Below are 15,760 nucleotides of genomic sequence, written 5' to 3'. Positions count from 1 at the left end.
TTAATATGTATCTTAAATAAAAACATATGGGATCTAAGATTTTATTTTATACATCATACCGTATTTTCTTAAGTGTAATATGTATCATAAAAAAAAGTTCTGACACTTAAGTTTGAAAGCACAATTAGTTTTATACTTCGTTATACTTAGACAACGTATTAATAACGAGAAAATGTAACTAGAATTGCATTCTAATGTTCGCGCTAACCTACTTTTTCTCCGGTAAGTATTTTGCTCTAACCAGTCATGTGCAACAAAAACTCTACCTAAATTCGGTTTAAATTATCTGGGATGCTTCAAAGATACTCTAAAAATATTTCTAAATGCAATAATCCCATAACCATAAAAGCAATGAAATGTATTATTTATGCGTAGTTAGTCAATTAAAGTGCTAGTTATTTTTAACCAGCGAGAGAGTTTTCCAAACGTAGTTTTTGTAAAAGAAACAGACTAGTATTTATTAAAATAAAATGTATCATTTTAAACTATCGTGAAATGATCTACCTGAATTAAGTCTCATTTTACACCAACAACTTTGTTCAATTCAACACATATTTTTATTTTGGTTTTGTAAACATTAGAATAATTTGATAACGTGGTGAAAATGCAAATGTTTTACTAAACATTGCATTAAGCTTTAGTAATATTATTCAAATTTAAGTCAAGTTTCTTAACGTTAGCAAGTTACTGACAGTGTAGTAATGTAGAAATAGTACCCACGATTAAGTTGACTTGCCAATCAGATGCCAACTAAAAAATTTTTTAACAATGTTCACAGAAGTTCATATTGTATGTGTAACACTTTAGTAACATTATAACATTCCTAACATGATTGATTTCCCTTTAGCTAAAAAAACGACAAAAAAAAACTATCATATATATCAGTTTGTATCAGAGATTATCACGTGGAACCAGCTTGCAGGCTCTGACGTAATGCTCACTATGACATAATGAAAATTCGGTCGTTTTTTATGTTTAAAGTCCAATAATTGTAAAAAAAAAAATCGGGCAGTAATCGACTTTTCAAGTCAAATAATTTTATTGTACAAAAAAATTCGATCGGTTTTTGATGTTTAGAATCTAATAGTTGTAAAAGAAATTAGGTAAGTAATCGCCGTTTTCAATTAACATAATTTGATTCAGTTTTCAAAACAAATTGATCAGTTTTCGATGTTTAAAGTCTAAAAATCGTAAACAAAATTCGGTCAGTAATCGATGTTTCAAGTCTCAAAATATTATTGAAAAACAAAATTAAGTGGGAGTGATCTCTCCTAGACTTTTTCGAATATTCTTAAATAACACAATTAACATTAAGGAGGATTGCAACTCCAGTGCAGTCGGAATTCTGACATTTTTAAAAAATCAAATTTCAAATGCTTAATTCTGTTAACTAGAATAGAATCTCGTAGCAAAAAGATTTGTGCAACAAATGAACAGCATATAATCTGTGTTTAATAGTGAACAGTAGTACTTCATAAACTTTACATTATAAAGAAAAACAGGAATCAAATTAAAAAATAAATTCATATGCGTATTTTTGAGAAATCGGAAATTGGGTAAAGTACAACTGTGGTAAATTTTCCCCATTGATTGAAGTGATTGGGGAAAAAAATATTTAAACACATCTGACATGGGTATCGTGTTATGTCAGAGATAATCACGTGATACCCGTATACCGATTTTGATGTCTGGATTACTTTGTCTTGAATTGTCTGACATCATTTGTCCTGTCATCACGTCCTAACTTTTTTGGAGGGAATACACTGATTCTACACTTTGCCGCGTCCTCCGTTTAGGATTTCTGTCACGTTCCTACGCAATAAACGATTTGTTTCAGCATCATTCATGGAATTCCATAGAATGACCTCGCACTCTATAGAATGACTTGTGATTTGAAGCTCTATAGAATGACGGACTCCTGATTTTGCCAGTAAAATAGTTCAAGCACTAAATGCCCATGTAACAGTTGCATTTTGATGGAATCTTTGTACTTTGCGATATTTTTTTTCACTATTACCAATCTTAACACATCGATAACGCACATATTTCTTTGAATATTGAAGTAAACTTCATCCAATCATGTATGTCGATACCACTTGATAATCTCTGATATCATTTTATATTTATAATGGATGGATCATATTTCGTTCATAGAGAAACGAATCAACCTATACATGTACGACACTGTTAATCCATTAATCCATTTGTGTCCATTTTTATTTTAAACTGAACCCTTCCTGAATGTGAGTTTTTTTTTAAAGTAATTAATGATTAGCTCAAGAGTCGAATATTAATTAGATAAAATAATTTCAACAATTTCATTTCGGTGTGGTCGAGTCGGTATAGCTCGTGGTTGCTAAACCGACTAGTACCGAGTTCGGAACCATTTTGGAGTGCAAACTCCAAAATCAAACGACTACTGTCTTGTAGTTTGCTCTTAGTTTGACAAAGACTATGGAAACAAATCCAAAAAAAAGCAGGCTGAAATCGGAATCATCGGCCTATATGGCGCATAAAAATTTGACACGTATACTTAATTGAGTTGCATGGAATCCCTTCCAGCGCTAGAATCAAAAATGAAGAAGAAGAAAAAGTGGAATAAATCAACACGGACCTCTACCGACTAGACCATGCCGACCCCATTCTTTCAACTAATATAAGGCGAATCTGTTATTCTGTTTGTTGAATGTAATAATTTGTGCAACACATCGCTGTTAAACACATGCCTCAGGAGGTTTAACACATACCACACGGTTGAGTTAATATGACCTGCCTAGGTAACTAGAAACACCTGCCTCATTAGTCTAAACACCTGGCAGTTGTCTAAACAGTGGGATCAGTTAGTGTAACAGCCATCCCAGACCAGCAATCAGAAATAAAATAGCTTGTAGAGCCCTCGACATGCAAGTGTCAATTGTCCCTGGTCTTTGGTTTTCATTTGTGTTCAGGAAAAGATGTCACAAGAATGGTAGCTTAGATTTGTTAAAGTGAGATACATTATGACCAATAGCATCTTAGTCTACAATTGATGGATATGTAATATGTTTGCCATTTTCTTTGGTGGAATTCATCAAAAGCAGCTCATTGATGTTGATGTTGATGTTGATGTTGATGTTGATGTTGATGTTGATGTTGATGTTGATGTTGATGTTGATGTTGATGTTGATGTTGATGTTGATGTTGATGTTGATGTTGATGTTGATGTTGATGTTGATGTTGATGTTGATGTTGATGTTGATGTTGATGTTGATGTTGATGTTGATGTTGATGTAATATTCTTCAACGCCATTTTTTCTCGATGTGTTTCAAATGTGTTAATATGTCTTTAGAAATGCGTTTATGAAAGCGTATATAAATACTTCGGGCATTTGTCGCATTCGGGCAAGTGTCCGTTCGGGAATTTGTCGTAGACCCAATATTTTATACATGTGCTAATAAATGTATTTACAAAAAAATTATTTATAAATGTTTATGCATGTGTAAAAATGTGTTGATACCTGTGTTTTCAAATGGGATCATTTATGTGTGTCATGCAGTAAAACTGCATGACACAAAATATAGCTTTAGTAAGGTTACGCTAAACTAAATCTATTTTTAAATTTTAAGTACATTTTCACTTACGCTGTTTATATTTTTTTATTTCTGAAAATAATAAAAGCCTTTTTACTTCAAAATTTGTGAAAATATTTAAATGTTCTGCCCAATATGTGTCCCCTTTGTTGAAAGTTTAGATCGAATGAATTATTGTCACCTGGTTGGTGTGTAGAGGGATGTGTACATAAAAGAAACTAATGGTATAAATATAAAATGTCTTTACACACAATGCTTTGTCAAACCACTGTATTAATGTAAAGAAATGATTCGATAAGTTATTTTTATTGTTTTAAAATTGTAATTCCTTCAATGAAACAGTATAGATAAGAGACTTTAGCAGTAGATTAGCTAAAATTTTGTTTGGTCAATAATGTTTTTCAAAAACACACACTTTAATTTAATTAGGTGTTTAGCTGCAAAATTACACTGCTCAGTTTAGATTTAGGTTATATTTATGAGAAATGAAATTAATTTTTTCAAGCTTTTATTTAACTTGCTTCCTCTATATATCTATCTATCTGTCAGTCGTCATAAATAGAAACTACCGAGCGAAATTTCGAGCACTTCTAATTGACCGATTCATTTCAAACTTGGTACGTGGGTCAACCCGATAATAGTGCAATCTGAAATTAAATCTGAATTAATTGTTAATGTCTTTATATGCTCGATTTAATAAAACGAAAATGTCCTTTCGCACTTTATTGGACGCATTTTTTCCGTTGCGCATCTTTCCGGTCATCGCTGACGTCAAAATAAAAGAAAGTGAAAATCTATGTTCGATGTTATAAAGTTGGACTTAATATATAAGGTTGAAGTGTGTTACTTGTATATTATATTTTACGCATCTTTCTATATGAATTATTGTTGAAAGTCTTCCAAGTTTAAATTATTGAATAAATAAAATAAAGAATTAGATGTATAGATTACACACTGTTTTTATTTCATTTCTTTAAGTATACATTATTTAAAGTGATGTGATGGTACTTTTTATATCAGCTGCGATATAGTCCTACTAAAATGTTGTGAAATGTACAAGTTTTGTGAAGAACAAACGACCTTCGAGCTAGTGTCTTTCGGGAATTAGTCGTAGACACCACGTTTATATATATTTAAATTTTATTTAATAAGACATCAGTGTTTCGTTGAAAACAAGATATATAGCAATTAAAGAGACTATGCAAGATTAAAATATTTTAATCCTCAAGTAATCATCTATACATAAACATCTATGATACATATCCACTGGTACGCCAGTCTATGGCCGCTGGGAGAGCTCTGACCTTTCTAATGAGCACCGGACCAGGGTTGAGTTCTGTCTCCACGCTCAGATCGTTGATAAAGTTGTTGAGCTCCTCGCTGGTCTAGATAAAGTTGTGTGTAGGTTAGCAAGGGTCAATAATAACATAAACAATTTTTTTTGTTTTTATTCGATAGTTTTGTACATTAAAAATATATTGTTTAAATGCCCCTAATACAACGGTGTAATAGTAGATTGCGTGGTTGAACGGTAGAGCTTACGACTGCTAACCCAAAGGTTACGAGTTTGGATCCAGGGCTCTAGTCTGTAGAACATCCCTGAGTCCACCCAGCTGTGATGGGTACCTGGCTCGCGCTAGGGAAACTAAGCCGGCAGGGCGTAGTGCTGAACACACTATCTCCCTGTATGCCGATGCCATTAACACAGATGAACTCTACTCCACCTGCCTCCATGTGACTTGGACATCAACCAGAAAAGATGTTGCTCTGAAGCTAAAATACTGCTTGGTATTTTCACCTTGTCTCATTAGTGATACAATAATTCAATTATGATTTTAGCCTAAAGTTATGCAACACTCCCCGACACCCCACCCCCCCTCCTCTTTGGGTTACAAGCTATCGTAGTCGTTAATTTGAAATGGGTTTCACTTTAGTGAAATAAAAACTTAGAGAGAATATGGCGTTAAAATGAAACAGCTCTAATTTTATATTTTTCTAAATGAAATAAAGGACTTGAGGGATTACGTGGGATAAGAAAAATATCGTACTAATTCAAAGCAAAAATCAATAATTGAAACATTTGGGTTATGGAGTAGCATATGCTCTTTACCAAGAAAGTCCGTAACATTATTTTTCAAAGATTTTGTTAACATTATTGCCATTACTTATGGGACGACGTGGCCTAGCGATGAAGCGCTATACTGCTAACCCGAATCTCTCGAGTACCAATCCGGGTTTAATTAAGCTTCCGATGAGTACCGATAGGGAAAGTAAACACGGTTGAACAGAGTGCTGACCACTCTACCCCTTCATACGCCAAAACAGAAACAGTTGAACGATACGTCACTTGCCTCACGGACTGTCAGGTTTGAAAAGGGGACTTTGCTTGGCAAATTATATTACTATGTATAATATTCAAAACAATGACAAAATCATATCATTTTTGTTAAAGCCTAATCATATTTTTGCTAACTTTATCATTGCCGAGCGCCGGAAATATTAGCAAAATAGTTGTGTAAATTATGGTTCAAACAGTTCAATGCTGCATAATTCAGGAAAAACAATAGAATGTTTAAAATCTCATTCAGTCCAAATGTGAATCTGTGTAATGGAACGATCAAAACGAGAAGTTTCGATGACCAAGCAACTAAAAGTTATAAAAGGTGCAGTTACCGAGTTCACTGTTAAATACTTTCCAACTTAATCTCTGAAATGTCTTACATCTTCCAGTCGTTTCTCTTCTTGAACCTCCGCGTTGTCATTTCTCTTTGATGAGTTGATGGGGTCAGCAACCTTTATAATCTAATGAAAATTATTAATTGATTCGAAAACTCAAAGAAATCACAGATATAGAGCTCCATTAGTTGATGTGTGTTGTACATTATTATCTAAAACTAAAGCATTTCTAGATGCCTTCAATTTGTGTCAAATTCATACAAAATAATTCAGTTTTAACAAATGTGTAAGTTTTTAATTTCGACGATTGCGAATATTTTAAAGCAAATTGTTTGCAATTATTTGACTAAAAAGATATCAAAGTATACGGATTGGATAAACTAAAGCGCAATAACTTCATCTGATCATTCACTTAACACTTAACTTAGTATAATACAAAAATATTCCACTTAAAATCGTAGATTTTATTTTGACTAATAGTAAAACTCAATTCTTTGACAATAACATCATCAATTTTGCTTAACTTTTGAATGCACACATTTTTCACAAGAAATATAATATTGTTATCCGACTTAAAATTCACGTTTTTTAAAAATGTATATTTTTTATAATATGTATAATCACAAACCGATTGCGTATTTATAAATTTATAGCAATTGAAGATACGACTTTCAAGACATTGTAATTAGTTTTTAAAGAAAACAAAACTCACAGTAGCGGCGTAAGACAGGGTTAAAACAAGCAGTAGATTCAGCACTAGCTTCATGTTTTGTCCTTTGTGTTCAAGAGATAAATTGTAGGTTCAAAGTACTTCAATTATTGAACTGTGTATTGATAATAAATGTACAGTTTACTGAGACCTCATGTAACATAACAATGTAGTAAATCACATACAGATTGTTCTGTCTGAAACTAAAACTCACATAATGATGTGTATGTGGTGCGCACAGTGCTGTGTGTGATGTCTGACTAGTAGGCCTACTTACAATGATGTGATGTCTATATGGTAATTACATTAATGTGATGGATATATGGTACTCACACTGATGTGATGTCTATCTAGTACTTACAATGATGTGATGTCTGTCTAGTACTTACAATGATGTGATGTCTGTCTAGTACTTACAATGATGTGATGTCTGTCTAGTACTTACAATGATGTGATGTCTGTCTAGTACTCACAATGATGTGATGTCTATATGGCACTCACAGTGATGTGATGTCTGTCTAGTACTTACAATGATGTGATTTCTATATGGTACTCACAATGATGTGATGTCTATCTAGTACTTACAATGATGTGATGTCTGTCTAGTACTTACAATGATGTGATGTCTGTCTAGTACTCACAATGATGTGATGTCTATATGGCACTCACAGTGATGTGATGTCTGTCTAGTACTTACAATGATGTGATTTCTATATGGTACTCACAATGATGTGATGTCTATCTAGTACTTACAATGATGTGATGTCTGTCTAGTACTTACAATGATGTGATGTCTGTCTAGTACTCACAATGATGTGATGTCTATATGGCACTCACAGTGATGTGATGTCTGTCTAGTACTTACAATGATGTGATTTCTATATGGTACTCACAATGATGTGATGTCTATCTAGTACTTACAATGATGTGATGTCTGTCTAGTTCTCACAGTGATTTGATGTCTCTAGTACTCACATTGATGTGATGTCTGTCTAGTACTTACAATGATGTGATGTCAATATGGTACTCACAATGATGTGATGATGTCTATATAGTACTCATAGTGATATGTGTTTTGTCTGTCTAGTATCCGCAGTGATGTGATGTCTGTATAATACTCACAATAATCTGATGTTGTCTACTTTAATCTTGAAGACTTCTGCCAACGACTAAGATCTCAGCAAAGATGATGTAAAAAAGCGTGTAAAATCTCCGTTTATATTGGTAACATTAACATCAGCATCACACACGTTTCTTGAATACATTATCTGACATACAATTTTATCCCTTGAACATATGATCGGTTACTTTTTTTCAATATCTTACATTTAGCAACGTGGCAATAAAAATGATATTTAAAGTATTAATTGACATATTAAACGTCTGAATCCGATCGTGATTTAATTCGCTGTGAACGATATATGACGCTCCCGACTTAGGTACCGACTTATCCCAGAGATTAGCATATAATACCACATTCAGGGTCACTTTGACATAGTACGAATTCGGTCAGTTAATGTTGTCTTAAGACAAACGTTGAAATGTGAGAAAAACATATTACGCCCAGGCCAGTATTAGATCAATATGATTAATCACATTGAAAAGGTCCCTTGTGTTTATTCTGGTTCATCCTATGCTAATAATATTTTACCCTGAGATATTTTGTTCGAGATATCAAAGATCATTTGCTCATGATATCACTTGGCCTGATATATTTTGTCCTTAAATCATTTTCCTGGGATCATTTGTCCTGAGATCATTTGTCCTGAGATCATTTGTCCTGAGATGATTTAAACTGAGATCATTTGTCCTGACATTTGTCCGGAGATCATTTGTTCAGAGATCATTTGCTTTGAGATAATTTGTCCTGAGGTAGCCCAGCTATCATATAGAACAGGTCATCTACAAATGATTAACAACAAATGCTTGTTGAATTCGTAATTAAAGCATCAATAATTAGTTAATCTTTTTGTCCAAGTAATATTCTCCACTTGCGTCAGTTGTTTATTTACATTTCTTTCTTTGTCGTGTACACTGTGAATAGGCAATTGAAAAAATTGATTGACAGCATCATGATTGATCATATTCTCATTGTGTGTTACCTTTTCATTGAATGAAATACGACACAGTCGACAAGCGAATCGAGTTATCTTAGAGAACATCACGTGGTACAGGAGGGCAGACTCTGACGTGTAGGTCAGTGTGAATGGACATCGTGAGTGACGGACACAACAATGCAAACATTGGTTAGATTTGTAAGTCCTACACTATAAAATGTCTAACAAGGGTATAGATCTTTTCTTCTCTAAGTAACTCTGTCGTTATATCTCATTGACGAGAGAAGAGTGTGGTAATATGGTATTCACTTAGGTGTGGTGATGTTATGGTATTCACTTAGGTGTGGTGATGATGTGGTAATCACGAATGTGTGGTGATGTTATGGTAATCACGAAGGTGTTGTGTTGTTATGGTAATCTTGAAGGTGGGATGATGTTATGGTAATTACAATTGTGTGGTGATGTTATAGTATTCACTTAGCTGTGGAGATCATATGGTATTCACTTAGGTGTTGTGATAGTGTATTAATCACCAAGGTGATGTTGCTGTAATCACTTTGGTGTGGTGTTATCGGGTGTTTGGTTCGTTACAACCAAGATAATTATATATATATATATATATATATATATATCAATGTGGTCCTCGTTTCATTATACAACCAATCAACTTGATTTGAAAACGGCTATTTGTACATTAACATCACTATACTGTTTCATACGTTTCCACAATCTTCGTCACTACTACTACAGCCCATCTCGATGTACCTGTGGTATGGCCATTACCTGTTCATGCGGGAATTTTTCTCAGCCACGCAACCAGCCGCTACACCGGTTAAATTCCGCCATGCTTTACATACTCACCCACTGCACTGCTTGGTTGTGACAGTAAATTTAGATTGGTCAGGGGATGTCCGTTTCAAATCTGGGTTTACATCGCCCCCACTCTGTCACTACGCGACATTCATGAAAAACCTCTGATGTTTTCCCTCTCTCCACATCATTTCTACCGTAATGAACGCTCTAACCGGCTCACCTGTCTAAAATCAGTTTCTTTCAGGAATCATTTCGGCCTACTTCCGTAAAAAATGAGACAATATATAATATTATGAGACAATATATAATTTATATAGAGTACATAAACTCTAGCAAGCATAAGACCCTATCCAGAAATTTAATGGTGACCCTCACCAGGAGTAAAAATGTCTAAAAAAAAAACCAACCATTACCTAAACATTATCTCTCGCAAAACTCTTACCACGGCTTCCCTCACACCACCACACAAACATCCCACAATCTCTCTACTCGTGGCTACAGAACATCGCTTCCCTCACACCACCATACACACATCCCACAATCTCTCTACTCGTGGCTACTCAGAACATCGCTTCCCTCACACCACCATACACACATCCCACAATCTCTCTACTCGTGGCTACTCAGAACATCGCTTCCCTCACACCACCATACACACATCCCACAATCTCTCTACTCGTGGCTACTCAGAACATCGCTTCCCTCACACCACACAAACATCCCACAATCTCTCTACTCGTGGCTACTCAGAACATCGCTTCCCTCACACCACCACACAAACATCCCACAATCTCTCTACTCGTGGCTACTCAGAACATCGCTTCCCTCACACCACCACACAAACACCCCACAATCTCTCTACTCGTGGCTACTCAGAACATCGCTTCCCTCACACCACCACACAAACACCCCACAATCTCTCTACTCGTGGCTACAGAACATCGCTTCCCTCACACCACCATACACACATCCCACAATCTCTCTACTCGTGGCTACTCAGAACATCGCTTCCCTCACACCACCATACACACATCCCACAATCTCTCTACTCGTGGCTACTCAGAACATCGCTTCCCTCACACCACCACACAAACACCCCACAATCTCTCTACTCGTGGCTACTCAGAACATCGCTTCCCTCACACCACCACACAAACACCCCACAATCTCTCTACTCGTGGCTACAGAACATCGCTTCCCCCACACCACCACACACACATCCCACAATCTCTCTACTCGTGGCTACAGAACCTCGCTTCCCCCACACTAACACACACATCCCACAATCTCTCTACTCGTGGCTACTCAGAACATCGCTTCCCCCACACCACCACACACACATCCCACAATCTCTCTACTCGTGGCTACTCAGAACATCGCTTCCCCCACACCACCACACACACATCCCACAATCTCTCTACTCGTGGCTACAGAACATCGCTTCCCTCACACCACCACACACATCCCACAATCTCTCTACACGTGGCTACAGAACATCGCTTCCCTCACACCACCACACACACATCCCACAATCTCTCTACTCGTGGCTACTCAGCTGTAAACACACTATTCATATCCTCACATTGAACTTTCAACACAATTTATATCCTCATATTTTAACTTTCTGAACTCTTCATCTGATCATCAATTTACTCAACACGGGGGACAGACTAAACCGTACTCACACATGCGCGTGCATACGTCTAAGGTTACAGTGACCTGAACACCACATCCAGCATGTCTTTATCACGGGATCGTCTCTGGTATAATTAGAAATGTTGATTGCATTGTTTACTTTCAGCTATGTACAAAGGAGAATACGCATAAGGAGATGATAATCTAAGATTGTGTCAATCAAGTGTTTTTCTTTCTTGATAAATTGTTCAGACAAAGTGAAAGCGCTGTTCATGTTCATTTACAAATTGGGAATTTAAAAAAATTCTTAATGTCATTTTTACAAATTTATTAATGTAATCGACATGCAGCACTAATGAAGACAGCAATGTTTTCTATATATACTGAGACATTGCCGACACTGATCACATCTACAACTTTGGCATTTACGTCGTCGTAACAAGTCATCACAAACGACAAGTGTGAGTACCCTTTGTGCAACGTTTGACTTTTCTACAAATTAATGTTTTGTTCACTTTTAAAGCAGTTTAGTGTAATGGAGATCTGTATTAAGTACATGCTAGGGTACTTAATTAAGTAATGCTCATTGTAAAAATTAAAGCAGATTTTTTTCTATTAACATTAAAAATAAATAAAATACAGCTGCACATTTTAAATACTATCATTTCAAAATCACTAAACATTTTAGAAAAACTTTTATTTATAGTCAATTGTCAGTAGGTAGAGAAAAATCCAGCCAATAATTTAGCAACAATTTACAGAAAACTATAAAGAAAATATATAAAGAATACACATTTACTTCACAATGATAAATTAAAGAGTGATCGTTCTTTATGACATCGGCCCTCTTACACACAACTTTTACACAACTTATACACAACTTATACACAACTTATACACAACTTATACACAACTTATACACAACTTATACACAACTTATACACAACTTATACACAACTTATACACAACTTATACACAACTTATACACAACTTATACACAACTTATACACAACTTATACACAACTTATACACAACTTATACACAACTTATACATAACTTATACACAACTTATACACAACTTATACACAACTTATACACAACTTATACACAACTAACATAAAATAAAAAACGAAAATAAGAGAAACACACTAATGTGTCCTAATTTCTGTCTACGGTTTCTTTTTTCCCCAGACCAACATGAAGCAAGTTCTGTTTCTAGCTCTTCTTTGGTCCATGTCTCTAGCTGCACCGGTAAGTCGGAAAAATAAAATCAAACTGGCAATTTTGTTTAGTTAGTTCTTAGTCATAGTCAACAGGTTACGTACTGGAGGTCGCTGCCCCGGGAAGGGTTGACAACACAGAAAAGAATGTATAATTACAATAAATTAAGAAATTACACAACTATACCTAAGAAGTTCCTTAACGTTTAAAATTACAATGTTGTCTCCGGGCAATGTTTAAATGATGTTTACAATACATCAGATATTCTATCCTTATCCTATTGTCGGAGGTTATTTTCTTCTCTGTGTATTTGCAAATTGTTCGACAACTTAAACCTATTGGTTAAAAATTAATGTTATGGGATCAGATGGGTTTGTTTTTTTTTAAGAGAGGTGCAGCGACAAGAATATTTTAATCCGCTGACGTCATAAACCTCGGTCAGAAATGTCGAGCTGTGTGGTTGGGTGGTAGAGAGCATGAGTTACACCCAGGCGGTTTTGCATTCTCATTTAGCCACTAAACCTAGAACATTCTGGTGATATGTCCGTACGTTTGGTAAAGAAGACACACGAGACATATATTCCTTTGCCCACTATGGTACTTACATGTTTTTTAACCCATACACTTACACATGTAGTTAACAGAAGTACAATGTGTTTGTATTTTGTCAAGGCTCTGGAAGAAACCCAACCCGTATGGAATGATGCCAGTGCAGGGGCAGTTACTGGAGCTTTGACTACAGTAAAGGGAGACAACACGGACCTAATCAAGAGACATGTGAGTGAAGACAAATACATTCATTGGTTAAAAGTGACATATATAAGTTTACCGCTACATTTTGGTTGGTAAAAAAAACTATTTAATTTTTTTTTAATTTTATACAAGAGATTGTTTGATTATAAATCACATGCAACTGTATGGTGCTAAAACTAATGGTATGGCGTGATCCATGTTCAGCAATTTTTTCATCGAAATTTTTACATGGTACCTATGAGTTATGTCACAACCAAATGTTACATTTATAAATCCCGTGATGTAAGTGTTACATTTATTTACAAAGAAAAAAAAATTAGTTTATTTTACATTTTATTTCTTAGCCGGATGAAGCTGTTGAAGTTGCAGACATTGTGGGTGGACTGGTGGGAAGAGAAGATAACTCAGTCAGTTATGACGTGAGAGATGTCAGGAATGACGAAACTGTTGCAGCACAGGATTTCACTAAAAGAGGACGAGGATGAAAAAGATGATGACGGAGATAAAAGAAGATAAAGAAAACAACACCATGACGTTGTATTTGAGAAGTTAATTGAAATTATGTATTTAAACAGAGACATAAAAGATTAAAAAGATAAAAGTAATTTGTTGTTGTATTGTATTAAATAATGTGTCAATAACGGTGACCAAAACGGGACCGTGGTACTTTTTATCTAAAAAAGGAGATGCAGAGGTTTCCAAATAAATTTTCTGGAATTGTTTTTTAAACCACTGTCTCTCCTTCTCTCTGTGTCTCTCTGCTTCTCTACCTATCTGTCTGTCTGTCTGCCTGCCTGTCTGTCTGTCTGTCTCTGTCTCTCTCTCTCTCTCTCTCTCTCACTCTCTCTCTCTCTCTCGTATGCGGTCATTACTCCAGCAATGCTCAATAACCAAACAGACTGGAACAGAATAAATAATCGAGCATTTCTGCCCCTATTTGGTGGGTTTCCTTCAGCCTCCCCCAACGTTGCTTCCTACCACATCAGGGGCAGCAACTCAAAGACTTTATTCATCATCATCTATGCTTTTATCATAATTACAATAGAATAAACATGAATATTCATTTAATTGATTTTTATTTCAAATTTAATTTAATGAATTGTTATTTCAAATTTAATTTAATAAAAAAAATTTTGTTTCAAATCTTCACCCGTGAGGAACAACATTTACAAAATCGAAATAAGTGATGTATCAAAAGATCATGTCCAGGATATTAAAACCCTATACTCTGGTTAACAATAGAATTAAAATATATAAAATAAAATTTGTTGCGGTGTATTGGAATTGTCGTTCACTTGTCATCAACTTCAGTCACCCCTCCATCTTCATCGTCTTCATCGTCTTCAACATCTTCATCATTTTCATCATCTTCATTGTCTTAATCATCTACATCGTCGTCATCATCCACGGCGTCTTCAGGAGCGTCAACCTGTGCAATGCCAGCCAGTGCTGCTATCGTCCCATCGCCTGTTCCATCTACGTCGCTGACCTCGACCTTGGCTATACCACCCACCTGGAATGAGCAATAAAACATGACGTCATTTACAGAGGACACATCCGCAAAACCCTATTAAATGTAAATACATTATCCATCAAAGGCTGTATAATACTTTTTTTTTGAAAATAACTTCTGAGATTCAATGCTATTAAAAAGTTTAAGACAAATTGCGAACATTTCTTAATAAATAGAGACACAGTTCTGATGGGTACCTGACTCACTAATAATGGTTGCCTAAAATTGTTGTTTCTTTTATCAAATCAACCTACAACATTTTCATTTACTTTCACCTAGAAAAGTCTATTCAAATTTAACCTTTTTTTTTTCGTTTTATCCGAATAGTCAAAATTGTAAAGAAAAAAATGTTAAAAATGAATAAAATAAACTTTACAAATCTGGAATCAAATTAATTTCCTCCGATAATTAAATATATATTTTATTCTTACAAGCCGCTTTTTTTCTATATCACCCTGATCCACCTCTGTGACGTCAGGTGCCGCCCCTGTCAACCCTGCCACTGTCTCGTCACCTGTGACAGCTGACACGACACTGACAACTGTCTTGTCCTGCGTCACAAACCCAGCCCAACTGCCTGCGGGTGGAGCTTGATCCAGGGCCTGAAAGCACAAGAAAAATTTCAAAAGCTGGGGGGGGGGGGGGTCGAATGTTTACAACAGTATGTAAGATCATGAAAGACGTTTCATTTGCAAGCAAAATCCATAAAGTTCTAAAATTATTTTATGCATTTATCAAAGAAGAAGATTTAGAAATTTAGAAATTAAAACAACATAGATCAACAATGTATGTACCTGCAACAGACTACAACAT

At 35.3% G+C, this 15,760-nt stretch overlaps 1 long non-coding RNA gene across 1 annotated transcript; it reads right to left on the bottom strand.

Moving 5' to 3' along the window:
- Nucleotides 1–4,842: 4,842 nt before the first annotated feature.
- Nucleotides 4,843–8,154, bottom strand: LOC131944770 (uncharacterized). Its single transcript, XR_009387075.1, has 4 exons — nucleotides 8,078–8,154; nucleotides 6,959–7,070; nucleotides 6,292–6,372; nucleotides 4,843–4,955 (listed from the first exon to the last, which is right to left on the bottom strand). It is a non-coding gene; the product is annotated as an uncharacterized LOC131944770 (long non-coding RNA).
- Between the last annotated feature and the right edge of the window lie 7,606 nt (nucleotides 8,155–15,760).

The sequence above is a fragment of the Physella acuta genome, unplaced genomic scaffold (assembly GCF_028476545.2).
Source record: "Physella acuta isolate Inbredline_101_S28 unplaced genomic scaffold, ASM2847654v3 ptg000508l, whole genome shotgun sequence".
Taxonomy (NCBI): domain Eukaryota; kingdom Metazoa; phylum Mollusca; class Gastropoda; family Physidae; genus Physella; species Physella acuta.
Note: the sequence above shows the minus strand (reverse complement) of the source record. Positions and strands in the feature narration are given on the sequence as shown.